Source organism: Saimiri boliviensis, chromosome 15, assembly GCF_048565385.1.
Source record: "Saimiri boliviensis isolate mSaiBol1 chromosome 15, mSaiBol1.pri, whole genome shotgun sequence".
Classification (NCBI taxonomy): domain Eukaryota; kingdom Metazoa; phylum Chordata; class Mammalia; order Primates; family Cebidae; genus Saimiri; species Saimiri boliviensis.
In genome coordinates this window covers 53,638,073-53,659,757 of record NC_133463.1, presented here as the reverse complement: position 1 = coordinate 53,659,757, position 21,685 = coordinate 53,638,073, and the positions used below count along the sequence as shown (strand labels likewise).

The following is a 21,685-nucleotide window of genomic DNA, read 5'->3' as shown; positions in this document are numbered from 1 at the left end:
GTAACTAAATACCACCAGTATCCCATAACTCATGGAAAAGAACATTTAAAAAAAGAAAGAAAAAGTGAAAATAAGGAAACCTGTTATAAATGCAATAATTCCAGAATGAGGTAAGATTGTTATTAGAATACTAACAGAAGAAACAGAAAGAAAAGCAGTATTACAAAGAAAGAAGCAAGGAAGCAACAGGACTTTGTATCTAACTGGGTCTTCGTTGGTGTCTGTCAAATAGGTCAAAGCTTAACTATGCCATACACACACACACACACACACATACACACACACACACACACACACACACACACACACACACACCATTTCAAGGCCATATGAGATATTTTATATCAATTCCAGGATTATATCAGGAAATTCTTCCTAATGTTTATTCTAAATATCTCATACTACAGTAAACATAATTCCATATATTCTCAATAAAACAGAAATTAACTGTGTTGGTCATAAAATTCATAAAGTTATCTTTTTTTTTTTGCAGGTAACCAAAATATATCACATAGCCCTCCAGAGAGGCACAGGGTTATTGTATATTGGTAAACATATCCCATTCTCATTTGGCAGAAAAAAAATATGCCATAGAAAACTAACCTTTCAATTTTCACCTTAGTTGGAAAGATTAAAGCAAAAGACCATGGCAAAGACTATAATCAAGCAGCAGTCAGGGAATACTGTGTAACTACTTAATATTACTACATTATTAAAAATAATTATTATAATTTCCTTTTACTGACCACTTATCAAGTCAGACATCGTAAGTACTACCCTAAGAAGGAAGTCCTATTATCCTCATTTTATATAAAATGGCTGAGGCAAAAATAATAATAATAATTTGTTAAAGGTCATATGCTTAAAAATCAGGCTTAGAACCCAAATCCCAAGATCTCAAATTGCTGTATTGGCAGAACAGAAAGACTGAAGAACTACTCTTTGATAAATACATTAGATCTTACCAAATTGTCATATCCTTAACAATATCTCTGAATAAAGTAGGTGTTTGGTGAGATATATTTTGAAATATTCCAAATTTTTAATTTCAAAAATCAAATTTTTCCAATTTCCTTCAGGTTTCTTCAGGATTCAATGCCACTTGCTCTGAGGAGTTAATCATATAGCATTTGCAGAAACCTCAATTATAATATAATTACTGTTAATTTGTCTCCTTTACTAATGTGTTAATTGAGCTCCTAACTATGAAGCCAAGTGTTTTATATGAATGTAATGTATTTTCTTATTTAAACCTCACACACATGCAAAACAATTTGAGCTAAGTATTATGAACTGTATTTATGGGTGAGAAATTGACTTAAAAGAGATTAAGACAAAGACCGTGTCTTCTTCATCTATGTATCCCCAGTGCCTGACAAATATGCTATCATATGGTGAACTGAAAGTTCTATGAATAGATAAGAAAATTAATTTATCAGGTGTGACTTTGTTTTTTGTTTTACAACTCATCGTCAAGTTTTGCAGTTTTCCTTTGTTATATTTCTTGTCATTGTTAAATTTGCAATCCAAAAATAGACATTACTCCAGTGTGACTGATGTTTTGGATCTGTGTCCTAACCCAAATCTCATGTTGAACTGTGATTTCCAATTTTGGAGTGTAGGACCTGGTGGGAGGTGACTGGATCATAGGGCAGAGCTCTCATGAATAGTTTAGCACCATTTCCTGGTGCTGTTCTCATGATGGTTAGTGAGTTCCTGCAAGATCTGGGTATTTAAGTGTGTAGTGCCTCCCCCTTCATCGTCTCTTGCTCTTGCTCCCACCATGTAAGATGTGACTTTAAGATAGTATTAAAATCCTGTAGATATATTTAAGCCCAATCTGCCAATTATGGAATGAATAATCACATTTCTGAGCAAGGCTCCTGGTAGTTTCTAATATCAGAGTCAAAAGTCTAGGTATAGAGAAGCCTTTTCTAGCAGTAGAGCTCATTGCTAAACTATTAGCAATAGAAATAATCAGTAGAAATATTTAAGAGCAATCAATAGGCTACACAGCCAGGGAAGAGGAAGCATTTATACTATTCCTCCACATTTACTCTACTTCTGCCAGCATAACCTCTACTACGGCTAATGTTACATGACTAGATAAAATTTCATGAAGAGAAAGTTCTGACATTCAGAGCTGATGATAAAGGAAATTGTTGAAATTAACCACACCTAAGTACTTTCTAAAGTTGTAAATAACAATGTATACTCAAAGGCAAAAACATTCTTTTAGCCAGAAAGAGGTAACAGTAAACTAGATATTTTGAAGCTAAAGATAAATAAATTTCTCTTGTTTATTCAAAGAAGAAAATCAATACAATGTACAGATTTCAAGTAAGTCTCAACTGGTGTTTTTTTACTGGCCTAAATCAAGAGTTGGCAAGCTTTTTTTCTGAAAGTGCCACACAGTAAATATTTGAGGTTTTGTAGTCAAAGGGCAAAATTAAGGATAATATGTAGTGCTAAAAGAACAATAAAATACAAATTTCCACAAAATCCTTATTGATAAAATTCAAATAATAATGAGAATAAAGGAATTCTTTTTGGGGGGAAAATATTTCACTTAATTGGGATTCAAAGTTAGTATTCCAAAGGATCCAAATCAATTGCAAATATCTTTGGGATTAATGCTGACCTGTAACATGATTTTATGTATTTCATTTTAGTAATATCTTTTCACACAGATAAGAAATACAAATATGTACTGATACCAAACAATGAGAATGTTTTTAATTGATGATATTCTTCACTTAGAGGATACTAACAGAGTTTCAAACTTCTCTAGATGTTTCCCTTTTAGCATTTAGCATGTTATTATACATTATACATTGCAGATTAAAGTTGAATATTAACTCATCAATTACACAGTTAAATGAATTTTGAAATATGTAAATGTCCTTTGTACTTGACTCAAAGTCTGAAAAATTAGGTTGAAACTATAGTCTGAGCTTGGAAAGTATATCAACCAAAAATTTGCGTGGGAATGAGGAGCTCACCACTACTATTAACAGCATAGGAAACATAAAGTAGCTTGAAATTATTTGTGATAAAACATTGGTTGTCATTTAAATGACTTTAAGTTCCATGGTATAATTTATAAATTCCACATGTACGCATAGTTTTACCTTATATGTGGAACTTGTAAGTTGAACACAGAAATTTATCAATTTTGCAGCAAAAGCAAATTTCCATTACCAACCAGTGTTCAATAATAGGGCTTAGTGTATTTTTCTCATTCGGAAACAGTTCAATGTTAGCCCTGAGCTCAAAAAATTGCAATAAAATTTTATGACTGCTAGACCATCATACTTCTGTTTAATAGAGCAAGTCATAATATTCAATTTCTGACAAAAGTGCAGAGAAGTCAAGATGATTATATCTACAAGAAGGAATGAAGTTCACTGTTGACACTAGTGACTCAATAACACATGATTCAAATATTTTCTGCGGAATATCTACTCATATATAACCCAATGAATAACCATAAACTCTAAACACCTTATTTTTTTTACAAACGTTGTAAAGTTGTCCAACTAATCCTTTTTCTACTCCACGCATTATTTTTATCTTTGATAAATTATTTTTTCTTTTTTTTTTTTGAGATGGAGTCTTGCTTTGTTGCCCAGGCTGGAGTGCAGTGGCATGATCTCCACCTCCCAGGTTCAAGCGATTCTCCTGCCTCAGCCTCCCATCTTATCAGTTTTAACACATCTTAGCGGATCCCGCTTCAGGTTGTACTAAATTAATGTTTTCTCAAATTATTTGAAATGTTCTTGCCACTAATTGTTCCACACTTACTATTCACAGAGACTTATTAAAACTTAACACTAACTCCTAAAATAAAAAACAGAAAAGTATTGCTAACATCTGTCAATTCAGCAAGAGTCAAGAAAAAACACTCAAAATCACTTGCTATGTTTTGTGACTGACTAGAAATGCTGCTCCTAATACCCTCAACTCTTTGAGAAACTGTTCCTATCAAAAGGCCTACTGTTTATTTTCTCTAGATACATTTTTCAGTTTCTGCAATCAAATATGATTTAATTAACTAACCATCTTAAATGGATTTCTTTGCTTGGCTAACAAAGTAACCACTTAGAAACTTACTTTGGTCACAGCCTCATTTCCATTTATTACTTTTGTAAAGAAAATCTGCTTATATTCCATTTTAAATTTTCTAATTTTCCCTACTTGAGAATACCGTGATCAATGCTTAGTCCAGTAATGTCAACGCAAATTATATCCCTTTAGTATAACTATACCACTAATACATAATAAACCCAATGCTTTGTCATCTAATAACTCATACTCAACTGTACTTTGAAATCACAGCATTTGAAGTCCATTTTCTCTTATTTTGTCTCTTTTTTTCTTGTTTTTCTTCTTTTATGGTTTGACATGATGTATATTCACTAGTAATTAAAAAATGAAATAGAACTAAATGTCATAGTACAGCTATATTCATGATACTTGAAATGCTGTTGAGTTGTAACTGTATCACTGCAATTTGCAGTGGACCAAACAGTAGTGTAAAGTGAAGTGTGCCACGTATGATCACTGTCCCAGCTACTCAATTCTGCCAGGATAGTACAAAAGCAGCCACATACAATACATAAACAAATGAGCACAGCTTTGCTCCAATAACATTGGAACTTGAACTCCGTTATTTTTCACTATTCATATCCTTCTTTTGACTTTTTGAAAGCATTTAAACATGCAAACGCCATTCTTAATTCACAAGTCAACAAAACCAGAGTGGATCAGATATGCACTGTAATATTTATTATTAGATTAGCTATGTTCCTGTCAATTCCTAATTTGCTATATTTTTTTTTATCCAAAGTCAATCATATTTGGCCCATGAGCAGTATTTGCTGACTCCTGGCCAAAACCGATCAATGGAATGAGAAATAAAGAAACTGGAACATTCCAGAAAACTTTTTCCTTCATTCCTGGGACCACATCTCAGAGCCACTAAATCACAATTCTGAGGTGTAATGAGTGGGAAGTAGGTTTGAATAAAAAAGAGGATCATATTTGTATACAATGAAGAGCCAGAAAATGAAAGAAGATGATCTAACAGGGAACATAATGAAGCTATTTCCTTCAGCTATGCCTGGTTCAGCATTTTGCCATAATTTAATGAGGGAGAAGTAGAAGTTAATACTAGAAGTACACAATAGTTATATCTGCATTTTATTGTACTTTATTTCATATAATTGATGCCTAAATTGACCATAGTTATTTAACATTGTATAGTGTCATTTCTGTTTTTCTTGTCTTTATGTAGCCTCAAGTATAAAGTCCCCTGAGATAGTGTTAAAGAGAGAATATAAGAGAAAATAATTAGCAACTGTAAATACCATAGTTATGAACCATATTACAAACTTCATTAGTTTTCTCACTTAATTCTCATAACACTACCTATATGGTACATTTGCTAATTTATCAAAATGTTTACTAGAATATTTACTAGTTTCTTAAAATTCCAATTCATATGAACAGCCATAAGAATTGGAATTTGAGTTAAATTCCAATTCATATGAACAGCCATATGAATTGAAATTTGAACTCCATATATTTTATGTTTCATATTCTTTTGATTTTTTTAAGTCATTTAAACATGTAAAGGCCATTCTTAACTCAGAGGTCTACAAAACCAAAGAGTGGATTAGATATGCACTGTCATGTAAAGGTTGAGGTATGAGGGTGTAGACATGCAGAGCTCCCATGCCCTCGCCAGGTGTAACACCTCCCAGCAACTCCAGGTGTTCAGCAACCCAGAAACTCCCAGGTAAAAATATTTTTAAATTTTCCTTGTGATTTCTTCCTTAATCTTTGGATTATTTAGAACATGATTAATTGATTTCTAAATATATGAGAATCTTCTAATTTGTTTCATTACTGATTTCCAGCATGGTGATCAGAGAATACAGTCTGTTTATTTCAATCTTCTGATTTTTTTGAGAACTCCCTTATAACATAGGAGATGGTCGATTTTGGCATTCCATGTGTCCTTGAAAAGAATATGTACTCTGCACTTACATAGTGTGCACATTCAAGGTATTCTGCAGTCATTGGGTAAGGTGCTCTGTATATGCCAGTAAAGTCCAGCATATTATTTATTTTGTTCATATTTTTTATAGTTTTACTAATTTTTATCTGTTTGATCTACTAATAATCTTGTTTTGTCTGTGTTAATGTTTCTCATTAAAATTTGTATTTACTTTTCAATTCTGTCCATTTTTTAAACTTTTTATAAAAGTATAACATACCAACAGAAAGGTACATAAACCATAAAAGTTAAGATGATTAAATTATCACATTTAATACATCCATGTATCCGCACTTCAAAACAAGAAATAAAACAGTACTAGCCCTTGCCTCCCAGTCAGTATCATTATGATATCTAACACCATAGATTTGTCTTGTCTGTTTTTGTTTTTACTTACAAGTCTGTAAAATTTTGCTTTCTGTATATTTTAGCCTATGCTACAAATTAGAGGTATTATACATTTATTATAAATTCTGGTGAATTAAAACTTAAAACAAAATGTCCTTCCTTATTTCTAGTGATATTGTTACTTTAAATTCTACTTTATCTGATATTAACATAGCTTCATCAGGTTTCTTTTGCTTAGTGCTTGCAAAGTTTAATTTCTATATCCATATACTTTCAATATTGATAACTTTAGATACATCTCATAAATAGCATATAGTTGGATTCATTTTTTATACAATCTGTCCATTTTTTTATTATAACACTTAGCCCATTTACATTCAATGTATTAGCAGAATCATGGTCAAATCTACTGTTTTACTATTTGCTATTTGCCTCCACCTCTTCTGTTTATTTTCCTCTCCTTGTCTTTTTTAATTAATTAAATACTTTGATTCTATTTTTCTTCTCTATTAGTTTGGAAGGTATACATTATGTTACCAACATTTTAAAATACACTCAGCAATTATAACATGCACCTACAAATCATCAAACCCTAATATATAAATTTACTTCTTTCTGGCAATGTAACTAAAACCATTTACACTGTCCCAACATATACACTATCAACCATTTACACTGTTCCAACATATATACTATCATGTATTTTTAATTCTTATCATATATTTTAAACCCATTAAGATATTTTGTTTGTTTTACAGCCAACATTAATTTCCATTTAACCACATATTTGTCCTTTTCATCTTTCCTCATTCCTTTCTCCACTTCTAGCTTTCTGAGACCATTTTCCTTCTACCTTAAGAATACTCTTTAGTACAGTTAGCCTTCCATATCCATGAGTTCTGCATCCACAGATTCAACCAACCACAGATCAAAATATTTGAGAAAAAAAGAAAAAGTAGTATTTATTTTAAAATACAGTATAACAACTATTTACACAGCATCTACATTGTATTGGATATTGTAAGTAATCTAAAGATTATTTAAAGTATACTGGATGATGTGCATAGGCTATATGCAAATACTATGCAATTTTATATTAGAAACACGAGCATCCACAGATTTGGGTATCTGCAAGGGGTCTTGGAACCAATTCTCCACTGACACTGAGGGATAACTATATTACTTTAAGTGTGGGAAGCCAGTGACATATCTCTGGTTTTGCATGTCTGATATATCCTTTATTTTGTCTTCATTTCTGAGTGCTATTTTCATTGGACATAAAATGCTAACTGTGCAATTTTTTTCTTCAGCACTTTGAAGACATCAATCCATTGTCTTATAACCTTTATTGTTTCTGTTGAGAATCAGCTGTAAACATTATTGGGGATACTTTGAAAGTGGCTACATTTTTCCTTCAGATACGTTTAGGACTTTTGTTGTTTTTGGGTTTGGGCAGTTACTGTGATATGCCTAGCTCTGGTTTTCTTTATTTCTCTTTCGTAGTTTTGCAGTATCTTGTGAATTTATGGCTTGGTGTCTTTCATCAGTATTGAAAATATTCTCAACCATTTTCTCTTCAAATATTCGGTCTCTTCCACTCTCCTTCTCCTCTCTTCTGAAACTCCAACGATACATACTCCTGATTTCTATTACTTTTTTCTTTCTCCTACATATTGTCATATTTCTGTGCTTTATTACAGATATTTCCTATCTCCTAGTTAAATCTCTCTTCACCTGTATTTAATGCTGTTGAAGTTAACTATTTCTCTCTCTTCACCTGTATCTAATGCTAAGTACAAATACAATCTGAATTCTTAATTTCATATATTGCTTTTCATTTCTTTTTATTATGTTTTTAATTTTCATGATGTACACGGCTCTGCCAAAGTGTTAATTCTTATATTTTGCTAAACAGATTCATTTGTAAAATTCAATGACAGAACTCCATTACTTGAATCCTTTTGGTCTATTACTATGGTCTATTGTTTATCTTAGTTTCAGTCACATGGTATCATATAACTTATGTCCTATATGCCTGATTACTTTTGTGTCCATGTAAGACATTAAAAGTAAAAACTGTTGAAATTATTTGAGGCTAAGGATGGTATTACCTTCCACCAGAAAGAATTTACTTTAGCTTTAACAAGTAGCTAGAGTCATTAACAATCCTGGATGTCCACAATCTAATTAAAGACTAAGTTGATTCTAAACTGATTTTCTTCTGCATGTGGACCATTCCATTCGTAGCTCATCCTTACCCCTAAGGAATCGCCCTTCAGGTCCCAACCCAAAGCCTGGTGGATTTAGCAGGCAACCACCCTGTTTAGTGGACCATGAACTCAAACTATTGCTCCATTAGCCCCACCCCATGAGTGTGTCAAAAACTCTTCTTAGCTTCTCAGCCTCTTGGCCACCTCTACTGGAAACAGAAGATTCCCCTAGAAGAAAGAGGCTTCAAATGCACAGCTCACCTTTTGAGTTTCCTTATTCTCCAGGATCTTGTCCCCACAGTCTTCACTGATGTGTTAGCTCTCTGATACTTTCAAACAGATGATTTTTATATTTGATCCAGCTTTTCTAGTTGTTCTCAGTGGAAGAGTTAGTCCAAATTGCCTAATCCACCATCATCAGAAGTGCACCTCTCAATTTTTCTCATCTGTAAAATGAGGATAATAATGACAACTTCCTCAAAGATATTATTAAAAGAAATCAGTGTGCCTATTACATATTAAGTGCTCAAGAACTTTCAGGTATGCTTTTGAGCTACCTACTGCTAATCTAAAACAAGCTTCAATTAGTAGAAATTTTGTCATTTTTGCCTGTCTAATATCTATTCTCCTCTAATATCTCAAAATTTCTCTGAGAACTAGTCCTTAATTACTGAAGATAGTGTTGATGTCAGTCAAGGTGCCATACCCTCCTCTGTCCAACGGTAAGTAATTAACCCAAGCTAGGCCAGACTGTTTCTTTCCTTGTAATGTGAACCTTAAGTAGCAAATAGTGAAGCTGACTCATAGAACACTGGGTAGCACATTGAACAGGCCATCCATTAGTTTCTGCGAACATCTATCCAGAGCTAACCTAATTTCTGTTTTTTCCAGGGACTAGTTGACTTTTCTTAGAGAAGGCCTTACAATAAATTATTTTCTGTTTAAGTTAACAGGGGCCATTTTTGTTACCTGAAACAAAAATACCTTGATACCTCAATGAAGAACTATCTCACTTTCAAAATTTTTCTACCAGCCCCTGTAACATAATCATTTATTTTATCCACAAAAAAAAAAAAAAAAAAAAAAAAAAATGAAGGAAGAGTCTTGCCATTATTCAGAAAAGTTTCAAAAATGCTTCTTTCTTCTTTGATTAACAATCAGTATTTTATAACTTCTTCCTGTGCTGGCTTTATATTGGCTCTCAGCCCATTCCTGCTCTCTTTTCAGACTGTCCTCTCTGAAGATTACATTTATCACTGCCTTGAAAGCTGGTTTCCAATTATGTTCTACCACTGGGAAGCACTGGTAAAAACTGGATGACAGGAGAAGATAAATCATTTTCTTCCTTCTGTTTCTAGTTCCTGCAGGAGCAGCAGTAGTATCCCAGGAAACTTAGCGGATTGTCCATGGTCTCTGGTTCTAGCAGCAATAGCAGCACCAGATAACTACAATGCAAATTCTGGCTACTGCAACAACAGTGCATTTCTGGCAGGGGTAGCAGTGGGTGACTGCAGGCTCCAGCATCCTCTGAGGTGAGTCCGGAATCATCAACAGGACTACAGGCTTTTGCAATCAATAGAAGTGCAGGCTCATGGCATCCTGCAAAGCAGCAGCAGCAGCTTCAAGGGTAGCAGTAGTACTCCAACAACCTTAGCGTCATAGTACTTATGAGCTGTTTAACACCATTTTCCTTTTTTCTTTCCCAGCCCAGGGAGTAGTACTGTCTTCCTGCAGTTACCGATCTTTTGATAAATTCATTGTCCACTTTCTGCTCCTCCAGCCCTACCAACATTTTTGGCGATTGATTCCCTATGTATTAAAGTTTCTTTGTTTAAAATATTTAGTGCGGCTTTTGTTTTCTTAATCATACAACTTTCAGTGGCATAGATCTCCTCATTTCAAATGTATCAGCACTATCCCATGAGCAAAAAGAGAAGCTTTGTCATTTTGTGTTTCTTGTCCACTCTTCCTCTTTCTCATTCTTCCATTCCAATTCTCTGTACTCTCTCTTCAACTCCTTTTTTTTTCTTCTTAGCCTATTTCTTAAGTATACCAATGACACCTATGTCATTATGTATTTTAATAACACTTGGGGGAAAACAAGTTGGACCATTTTCAATTTAAACAATCAACAGTTCAAATACAAAAACAGAAAGTTCCTTTGAAACTATGTCTTTATTAAATTATAATTACAGTTTTCAGCACTTAGAAAATATTTTCCACAAATATTACAATTCATTTCTTAGGTAGGAAAATCATCTTAGCCCTGAAGACTCGAGGTAAGCAACAATTTTAATTAAAATAGAAATTATAACTCATATCCGTGGGTTATACTTCAAGTATCACTTCAAATGTATAAGCACTATCTCATAAACAAAAAGAGAACTGTAGCAAATGTTTTAGAAGATAGAAATAAATGTCAAGACATCTTAGCTCACCTGAAAAATTGAAAAAAAAATCACAATCTTGGGAGACATAAGACTTCATCTATTTACTTGGATCATAAACCAAACTTCACATTTGTTCAAAACTGAACTGTTATTTGAGCCAGAAATCTGCCACCTCTTTTGCCCTCATTCTAAAACACTATCATCACGTCCCCCAACACCATATCCCTCAAGCTGCCTGCTTTAAATTGTCATTATAATTAGAATAAAGTCAAATTCCTTGCCATGTCATATAAGTCCCTGCCTAATCCTGCCCCAACCTACTGGTCCATCTTCAATTTACCTATTTTCCTTATTCAAGACAAATATGTTAAAAATAACTAATAGTCACAGAACGACTCAATCCTAACTCACCACACACACACACACACACACACACACACACACACGCACAGAGAGAGAGAGAGAAAGAGAGAGAATTCCTTTAAGTCCGTGGGCAAGACCCAAGTAGCTGCAGTCAAAGTCAATCACATCTTTCCTAGGCAAATAATAGGTGTCAAGTGAACTGATGTTCAATCAAAAATCATATGGTCAATGTGCACAGTTTGGCAAGTAATACATTAACACAGAATGGATACTGAAGACTCAAGACATCCTCTATGTAAAGAGTAAATAATCCCCCATGTGCTTCTCCCATTTTTTTCTCTCCCTCTCTCTGGCTCTCAAACTGCACACACAAGCACACAAACACACACACACACACACACACACATACACACACACACACATTCACACACACATAAACACACACATCCCATTATTATTCCTGATCACAGCAAAATGATTCCAGTTTATATTCAGGGTCAGTTTTTAAAGTATTTTTACTATGATTCTGAAATTCCCTGTCATTTCTACCCCTTCATTTCTTCTATTAATATCTTGAAACTCTTTAAACAAAGTGTCTTTAATTCCTTTATTAACTCATTACTGACACTTACTATGTGTCAGGTACTGCGCTAAACTCAAGGAGGAAATGAACAATATATCACACTCAATTTCTTCCCTCAATCTCCACAAAAACATAAGCTACCAATAAACTGGCTTGATCGGTAAGTAAATATTATTTAAGGTTATAACTTTATTATTAGCCATTCAGAAATTTTAAGGTTATTGTATTGTTATTTCCCATTTGGAAAAATATAAATAATTGATTACTCTTTTTCTAATACACTAGGGATTGAGGAGACATTAAAGAGTTGGAAAGCATCAGACACCCAAAGGAAGAAGTCATTTGTAAATGGTGAAAAGAAAGGTATCAAAGAAAGGTATCAAATGGAAAAACCACAAAGAACACAAGATAGGTTCCAACAAGCTCACTACTTTACCTTGGCCCAGGCCTCATTATCATCAAACTTGGGCAGATTAAAAGAAACTGCACTGCCATTAGTAACATTGTCTTAGAGCCACAAGAATCAGAACAACTGTTTAACATGACCAATGATTTTTCCTTCTATTTTACTGAGGTTATTTTAAAGTAACTATATCCTCGAAGAATTCATTCGTCAAAGTATCACTCTACTCCATATGAACTTAAGAAAAAAAGTTGCTGAAATCTAATTATAATGACAACCTAATTGCTCTTCACCTTTCTCTTAAGTAGATACAATAAAATCCTTACCGAAATCTTAATATTAATCAGATCTAGGCAAACCTAAGTCTGAAGGAATCCCCTAAAGACCAACAAAATGCAACTGAAGAACAATTTATAGAAAACACTATGCAGCAGAATGAAGGAAAAATACTTTACCAAATGATATTTAAGATTTTTTCTTTGAGGAAGAAACTGTCCATTTGGGAAAATACTTTGATAAACTACTGCAGAGCTGAAGGGGAACTCCAACAGAAAATAGACTGAAAGAAAAAAACATTACTAGCCTGATATTACAAAAACTAATAGAAATTGGAGAGTAAGAAAGGAGAGAACAAAGGGAGAGCAGGAAGAAGCAGGGGCCAACAACGCGGGCATAGTGGGTAGAAATGCTCAAAGTGTTTTTTCTTTTTAAGAATAGGAATGTCCTTTGGGAGGTCGAGGCGGGCGGATCACAAGGTCAAGAGATCGAGATCATCCTGACCAACACAGTAAAACCCCGTCTCTACTAAAAATAGAAAGAAATTAGCCGGGCATGGTGACACGCACCTGTGGTCCCAGCTACTCGGGAGGCTGAGGCGGAAGAATTACTTGAACCCAGGAGGTGGAGGTTGCAGTGAGCTGAGATTGCGCCACTGCACTCTCACCTAGTGACAGAGCAAGACTCCGTCTCAAAAAAAAAAGGGAAAGTCTAACTCAATTTTGAATTATCTACTGTGTGGGAATCTCATCATCTTTATCCCCAAATCTCCAGAGAAATGCTACTAATGCAACTGTCTGATATGAGTAAAATTTTAGAATCCAGGAAATAGGGTTATGTCCCACATTTGGCATGACACCAGAGCAGAAATCAAAGCAAAACACACAGCAAAAATGTATCGTAAAATGTTGAATATTTTTGTTCTAACTGCAATGAAATTTTCTGCAATTACTAAAAACTAGGATAGAGAGAAACCCATTTAATTGAATATGCCTAGCATATGACAGATGCTGAGGTAGATGGCTAAGAAAATCTATTCATGGAAGAAATATTTATGATATCCTATTAAGTAAAAAAATTATAATAATAAGCAAAATATAAAACTGCACATATACCATAATTGCATCTATGTAAAACAAATGACGCCCACAGATAAAAATAGACAGGAAGACATAAAAATGCAGTTGAATAGGATGGTGAGATTATACATACTTTTTTCATTTCAAAAATATTATTATTATTACATTTTTATAATGAAAATTGAGATAAAAATGAATAGTCTTTAAACTTTCTATGTTTATATAATGTAATCAGAGCTCCAGGTGAAAGCATCTGAAAGATGGTAATTTCAGCACCTAGAATGGTTAGAAGAGAATTAATATAAACCTAAGAATACTACTATTTAGATAAAATTCGAAAAAGTAGTGAACAGCCTTGAAATATATACTTGTCAAACTACATGGTAAGTCCAGAGCAGGGCTTAGATGTGAATAAGCTGGTTTGCAGAATTTTTACAACTATGTTTAAATTATTACTATTTTAAAATAGTTATGAAAATACTTCAAAATTATAATTGTCAGATTATTAATGGCAAGCAAAGAGCAAAGATGACACTCTAACAATTTTGAGCACACTGTTTATTTTTTTAAATGTTTTAACAAACAAAAAACACCTTCCTACCCCAAGAGAGCAATTTGCTATTAATAGCAATCTCAAAAACTCTCTAGTAAAGAAAATGTTCAAGAACAAATACTTAGATGAATTTCACCTGTGTTCTTCTCACTTCCTCTCATTCTAGGCTCATATTCTAAGCCTCAAGACTGATCTTCACATAAACAAATGAATCTAACTTCAGATGGGGATGTAAAGCACAAGAATGGCAGCAGATAAAGTAGCCTAAAATGCCCAGTGTCTATTTTCTTATTAACATTTATTGAATGTCTTCTGTGTGTCTGTCACATTACATTTGCATCTCACCACAACCCTATGAAATAGTCATTATTGTTTTTAACTTATAGATAAAGAGACAGAGATTAAGTGACTCATTCAAGGTCACAAAATTAGTAACTGGGAAACTAAGATACGACCCAGAGTTGACTAACACCAAAGCCTTTCCTTACATACAGTGTACTGCCTTGACTCTTTGAACCAGCTAAGTAAACACAAGATTAGAAGGAAAGTAAGCAGGAAAGCAATATTTGCAGTCATAAAAATCCTGCTACTTATAAAAAGCTAGCTTAATAGATAAGATTTAGACTACAGAAATTCCCCTAAGCTCTAACCAGATGAATACAGGGTTTCTAAGAGAAAAGTTTTTACTGAAAATATTATATTGTTACAGGAGCCTGCCTGAGTCTAACCCACAATGTTTCTGGCTCTGGTAAATTTAAACAGAGGTTTTTTGTTTTCTTTTTTAAGTAGTAAAGCCCTGAAAACATGTACTGAGAGATCTGAGAGTTCAGAACCCAAGCCAAAAATCAAGAATTCTAAATTTAGGATTAAGCACTGCTTATTTTAACTGACTAAAAAAAGGTCCAGGAAAGAGAACCAGTATAGAACACACTCCGAACTGGAAGGCTATAACAAGGATTATCCATGAATCATAGAAATAAATGAGAATCGTGGGGTAAGAGCTGGGACAAAGCTGAGAAATGTGAACTGGAAGGGGTGGGAAAGAGGAGAGTGTTTGAAAACATTGGAAATATTGAAACATATGGTAAATTGTGAGACAGTTTGAGCTATGGCATGATTATATAAATTCCTGCTGCAAAATCTGGTGGCAGATTGGAAGCATGTGTTCCAAAACAATTCCGTAAGATTTCCTATTAAAGTTGAAGAAAATGAATAATGAGAGTTTTATGTCTTTAGTGGTGTCTCAATTTCTTCCAAAGGTGATTTTATAATGAAAGCAACACTGATTTGGTCCCAATCTCAGATATTTCAGGATATGTAGTACATATGATACATAAATTCACTGAATTGTTTATTCCATACATATCTCCCTTATGAAAAGGTCCCCTTTACTCCTTCAATGCTCCAGAAACAGTAACAATTTTATTAGAGCTGAAAGTAAAGATACATGAGAGAGAGGAGTGGAAGATAAAGCTGGAAAAACAAGCTGGAAAGGGGCTGCAAAGAGCTGTGTACGAAAAAGGAGTTTGAATTTTATTCCAAGCAAAAGAAAGCCTAAAAAGATTCTTAAGCCAAAAAAGTTATTATTTAAATTTCATTTTTAAGAAGATACTCTACAGCAGGCGTCCCCAAACTTTTTACACAGGGGGCCAGTTCACGGTCCCTCAGACGGTTGGAGGGCCGCCACATACTGTGCTCCTCTCACTGACCACCAATGAAAGAGGTGCCCCTTCCTGAAGTGTGGCGGGGGCGGGGGGGGGGGCGGATAAATGGCCTCAGGGGGCCGCATGCAGCCTGCGGGCTGGGCCGTAGTTTGGGGACGCCTGCTCTACAGCAACACAGAGGACAAACCCAGAATAGAGACCTAAGATCCCAGAATACAAGGCATACCAGTGAAAATACACTGGTAAGAATTCTCAAGCTAATGTACACTGGTAAAAATACTCATGGCAGTGAGCACTGGTAAGAATTCTCATGCTAGGGAGACTTTTTTACACTAAGTCAACAGAAGTCAATTGTTAACATATTATAACACGCCCTATCACTATCTTATTTCAAAACCTTTTATAGATCAAACATGCCTATAAGATAAATTCAAATTTATTATCATGACATACAACTATGGGTGATTCTAAATATTCAACAACTGACACAGCAATATAAAATCATATAAATTAAAATTAAAAGTCTTTTTTCCAAATATACTATAGATGTAGATATATAAATACCTGCTTTCCCTATGACAAGAGTTACAGCAAGCTTGTCCAACCTGCAGCCCACAGGCTACATATGGCCCAGAATAGCTTTCAAAGAAGCTCAACACAAATTCATAAACTTTCTTAAAACATTACAAGAGTTTTTTTAAAGCTAATCAGCTATCGTTAGTGTTAGTGTATTCTACATGTAGCCCAAGACCTCTTTTTCCATTGTGGCCCAGGTAAGCCAAAAGATTGAACATACTAAAGTTATAGCATAGATTATTTATATAGTTATTTCTAATAACTAACAAATCATTTGTTGAATTTTAGAGAGCGTCAATCTTTTAACAGAGGCATGTGGTTAGATATTTAGAACCATATTAGACTTTTTCTGACACCTTCCTCATTAAAATGAGAGTCATTAGGTCTCTGATACCCAGCATTTTACTACAACTTTAAAGTAACTGGGCAGGCTGCCTGCATGTCATAGTCACATAAATATCTAGATCAAGCCTGTCCAACCCTTGGCCCATGGGCCACATGTGGCCCAGGGCAGCTTTGAATGTGGCCCAATACGAATTTGTAAACTTTCTTAAGACATTATGAGACTTTTTTGCAATTTTTTTTTTAGCTCATCAGCTATCATTTGCATTAGTGTATTTTATGTATGGCCCAGCCAATTCTTCTTCTTCTAGTGTGGCCCAGGGAAGCCAAAAGAGTAGACACCCCAGATTTACCTGCTAGTGTTTTCCACAGAGACTGAAAGCCCTGTATCTCAGACATGCATCCAAAAATGCAGGTACCACAGAAACCACTTCCACTGCAGCCTTCCATTGCCTCCACCAACAACAGGACACAGGAGTATCAGGCAGACATTGACACTCCAGCCAGTACATGCCTTCCAAGGACTATGTTAATACATACCAGCAAGGTTACTAGTTCCGTAATTCTACAAGACTGCACCAGACAGCATCATCAGATAATTTATTCTCAATAATATTTACTAGTCTGCATGAAAATGATTCAGTTTTTAAAAATTAGTGTCTCTGTACTGGTGCATATCAATTAAATACCAGTCCTGCATATGCCGCCCTTTGTAACTGACTCTCACCAACTAGCTTCACCTTCCATCACTCCATCCCTTCTTTCCATCTTCCATGCACCTAGCAATATAGGAATACTGGTTATTCTCCAAAGACACTATGCACTATGCATTTTCCATAGTCCATGCTTTGCATAAGTCTAAAATGCCCTTCTTCTCCACATACTTTTTCCTGCAAGGAGCCAGTGTGAATGTGATCTTTGGTTATAAAGCCTTCCTTAAATCCTCCATGTTCATATACTGGCCCCTTCCTCTGTTCAACAATTGGCATATAAATACTTTAAAGCACTTATGCATTTGGATTATTTATTTACATGACTATTTCCCATTAAATTATAAGTACCTCAAGGGCAGAGACTGTGTCCTATTCTTCTGTTTCCTAAATTAGTACAATAGCTGGTATAGAACAGATGCTCAAAATGCATTTATTTAAAGGAAGAAAAAATAAATACTTAAACCAAAAACAATCATTATCATTGATTCCCTATACTGTATTGCTGGAAATTTTTAGATGCAAACTTAAATGCATATAAGGGGATATCCATTTTTTTATTGTTTTAGAGAGTACAGTGTATATGGCTTTGTAGAAACAGCACCATGTAGCACCTGTGGATCATCTCAGGTAGTCTATTATTACTTTTGTCCCTACTGGGATATTACCATTAAAGTTCTTTCTGTTATATACCCATGTAAAATATTTATTTTTAATTTTCCCTTATTTCTACATTTTTTCAGGATATAAAGTATGTAGCATTACTAACATTAGCTCATTGACATCAGCAGCACCATCTAGTATTAGACGTCCCTAAACAGAATATAAATTATTTTGTCAATTTTTTTATTATTTGTCTTCCTTTCTTTTCTTCCATCTCTTTCTTGCCCTCTTTCTTTCTTATCTTTCTTTCTTATTGATGTTTAATGTTAACAATTACCAAGAGAGTTATTCGTGACAGAATTTTATAACAGATTGTTTTAATTTTAGAAATAAAAAATAGGCTGGGTGCGGTGGCTCAAGCCTGTAATCCCAGCACTTTGGGAGGCCAAGGTGGGTGGATCACGAGGTCAAGAGATCGAGACCATCCTGATCAACATAGTGAAACCCCATCTCTACTAAAAATACAAAAAATTAGCTGGGCATGGTGGTGCGTGCCTGCAATCTCAGCTACTCAGGAGGCTAAGGCAGGAGAATTGCCTGAACCCAGGAGGTGGAGGTTGTGGTGAGCCGAGATCACGCCATTGTGCTCCAGCCTGGGTAACAAGAGCGAAACTCCGTCTCAAAAAAAAAAAAAAGAAATAAAAAATAATTTAACATAACTTAAATATGTTCAAAGGGACTACAGACTTTTTTGAAAATATGAGTACAAGTACGAAATTTTTGAAATTTTAGTTATTGAAGTAAATCATTATTTAAGCAATATAATACATTACTCAAATTTGGATTCCCATAGTCTTATAATTCTTCTCTTCCTAAAACTAAATGTCCTATTTGTATGAAGACGTTAGCACATAAAGCTATGGGGCCAATAAACAATGCCAGCACCTTACCACAAAGCAAGATTTTAACTCTTTTAAATGTCTGCAAGTTTAAAATAACAAAGCATAATACAGAACCTCTCATTAAAAGCCTACATAGAAACTGCCAACTGTCAATACTGTATGTGAAATCGACGAACCAAAAAGAAAAAAGACAAAAAACATGTGTCACTTTCAATGATATTAGTAAGTGTATTGACGGCACATGAAAGGATACAGAGACAACATTAATCAAAATTACTAAAGTTTTCACTGCAAATTAATGAATCTATAGTTAGCAAACAGTATTAAGTTAATAACTGATACTAAAATTACTAAAAAGGAATAACTAAAAAGATACTTGTCCTGCAAAGATGTACCAAAAACAAAATATATTCAAGTTGGTAAATTAAGATTTCAAAATATTACAGAAGAATATTTTGAAATATTAATATTTTTAAAATATTATAGAAATATTACTTAAATTTGCAATGACAAGAAGGTAGAAAAGTTCTATAATCAGAGTTCATTCTGAAAAATTTGAAATTCTAGTAACATTTCATTTCCAGAGCTCTTGAATGTAAAATTTTGCCTTTAGGAATGAATTCCACATTATATGTTATAAAAGTGAAAAATCCAATCAATTAAAAGCTGCTTCAATCCCAATTACTGTTGGCTTTATACAAAGAAATGATATCAGAATACTGTTCTCTGTTGTTCCATACCTACATTTGTTGTCTATGAAAGAAAAAGCTTTTATTTTGAAGTTTATGGTTAAAAATATCATTGAAATCATAAGTGATTCTCATTGTACAGATCTGTTGATAGTCACTGACTTCAAAAAATGGCTATTTAACTGAGTTTTGAACATCTGAATGAACTTAACACAAAATTATCATAAACTATGTGAAAGTATATTAATGAATATGACAAAATTTATAGATTCAAAGCAACGGTTTAGCTTCAGAATAGTGATGTTAGAATGACTCGCCATTGATAATCAATGTTACAATCTGAGTCCTAAAGAAAAATCACTAACATGAGCAGATCATTACATATGTTTGTGGAATACCAACATTATTTTTAAATATTTGATATTTTTTAAGTTCAAATGAATTAGAATACCATTCACATTATTAGAGGAAATTTCAACATTACAATCATCACTGAAAGAAAAGGAAACAAGTTAAAGAATATTACTAGCTTTGAAGTAAAATTTAAAGACAATAAATTCAAAATTCTAATCACATAAAAGTAGTTTCCATCAATCAGAAAAAATGAAGGGTTCATATATATAACTGCACTTTAGGTTCTGGAATACATGTGCAGATCATGCAGGATTGTTGCATAGGTACCTATATGACAATGTAGTTTGCTGCCTCGCTGCCTCCATCCCCCTGTCACCTATATCTGGCATTTCTCCTCATGTTATCCCTCCCAAACCTCCCTACCCACCACTGTCCCTCTCCTATTCGCCATGAACTGACCCCAGTGGGTGATGCTTCCCTCCCTGTGTCCATGTGTTCTCACTATTCAACACCCACCTATGGGTGACAACAAGCGGTGTTTGATTTTCTGTTCTTGTGTCAGTTTGCTGAGAATGATGGTTTCCAGATTTATCCATGTCCCTACAAAGGACACAAACTCATCATTTTTTTATGGCTGCATAGTATTCCATTGTGTATATGTGCCACATTTTCCCTTTCCAGTCTATCATTGATGGGCATTTGGGTTGGTTCCAGGTCTTTGCTATTGTAAACACTGCCTCAATGAACATACGTGTGCATGTGTCCTTAAAATAGAACGATTTATAATCCTTTAGATATATATTCAGTAACAGGATTGCTGAGTCAAATGGCATTTCCATTTCTAGGTCCTTGAGGAATTGCCACACTGCCTTCCACAATGGTTGAACTAATTTACACTCCCACCAAAAGTGTAAAAGCGCTCCTGTTTCTCCACATCCTCTCCAGCATCTGCTGTCCTCAGATTTTTTAATGATTGCCATTCTAACTGGCATGACACGGTATCTCAATGTGGTTTTGATTTGCATTTCTCTAATGACCAATAATGATGAGCATTTTTTCATGTTTGTTGGCATCATATATGTCTTCTTTTGAAAAGTGTTCATATCCTTTGCCCACTTTTGAATGGGTTTGTTTGTTTGTATCTTGTAAATGTTTTAGTTCTTTGTAGATTCTGGATATTAGCCCTTTGTCAGATGGGTAGATTGCAAAAATTTTTTCCCATTCTGTTGTTTGCCAGCTCACTCTAACGATTGTTTCTTTTGCTGTACAGAAGCTCTGGAGTTTAATTAGGTCCCATTTGCCTATTTTGGCTTTTGTTGCCAATGCTTTAGGTATCTTATTCATGAAGTCCTTGCCTATGCCTGTGTCCCGAATGGTTTTGCCTGGGTTTTCTTCTAGGGTTTTTATGGTGTTCGGTCTTATATTTAAGTCTTTAATCCATCTGGAGTTAATTTTAGTGTAAGGCGTCAGGAAGGGGTCTAGTTTCTGCTTTCTGCACATGGCTAGCCAGTTTTCCAATACCATTTATTAAACAGGGAATCCTTTCCCCATTGCTTGTTTTTGTCAGGTTTTTCAAAGA

At 34.3% G+C, this 21,685-nt stretch overlaps 1 protein-coding gene across 37 annotated transcripts in view; it reads right to left on the bottom strand.

The window, feature by feature from the left end:
* RIMS2 (regulating synaptic membrane exocytosis 2) overlaps positions 1-21,685 on the bottom strand; it is a 730,833-nt gene that overhangs the window by 629,767 nt on the left and 79,381 nt on the right. Inside the window, exon 1 of one of the 37 annotated variants that reach the window (XM_074387017.1) lies at positions 8,881-15,937. The exons of 35 other annotated variants lie outside the window; for them this stretch is intronic. The gene's annotated coding sequence lies outside the window, so the exon portion shown is untranslated. Of the gene's footprint in view, positions 1-8,880; positions 15,938-21,685 lie in introns of those variants that run through there. One more of the 37 variants, XM_074387026.1, reaches the window with a different exon arrangement.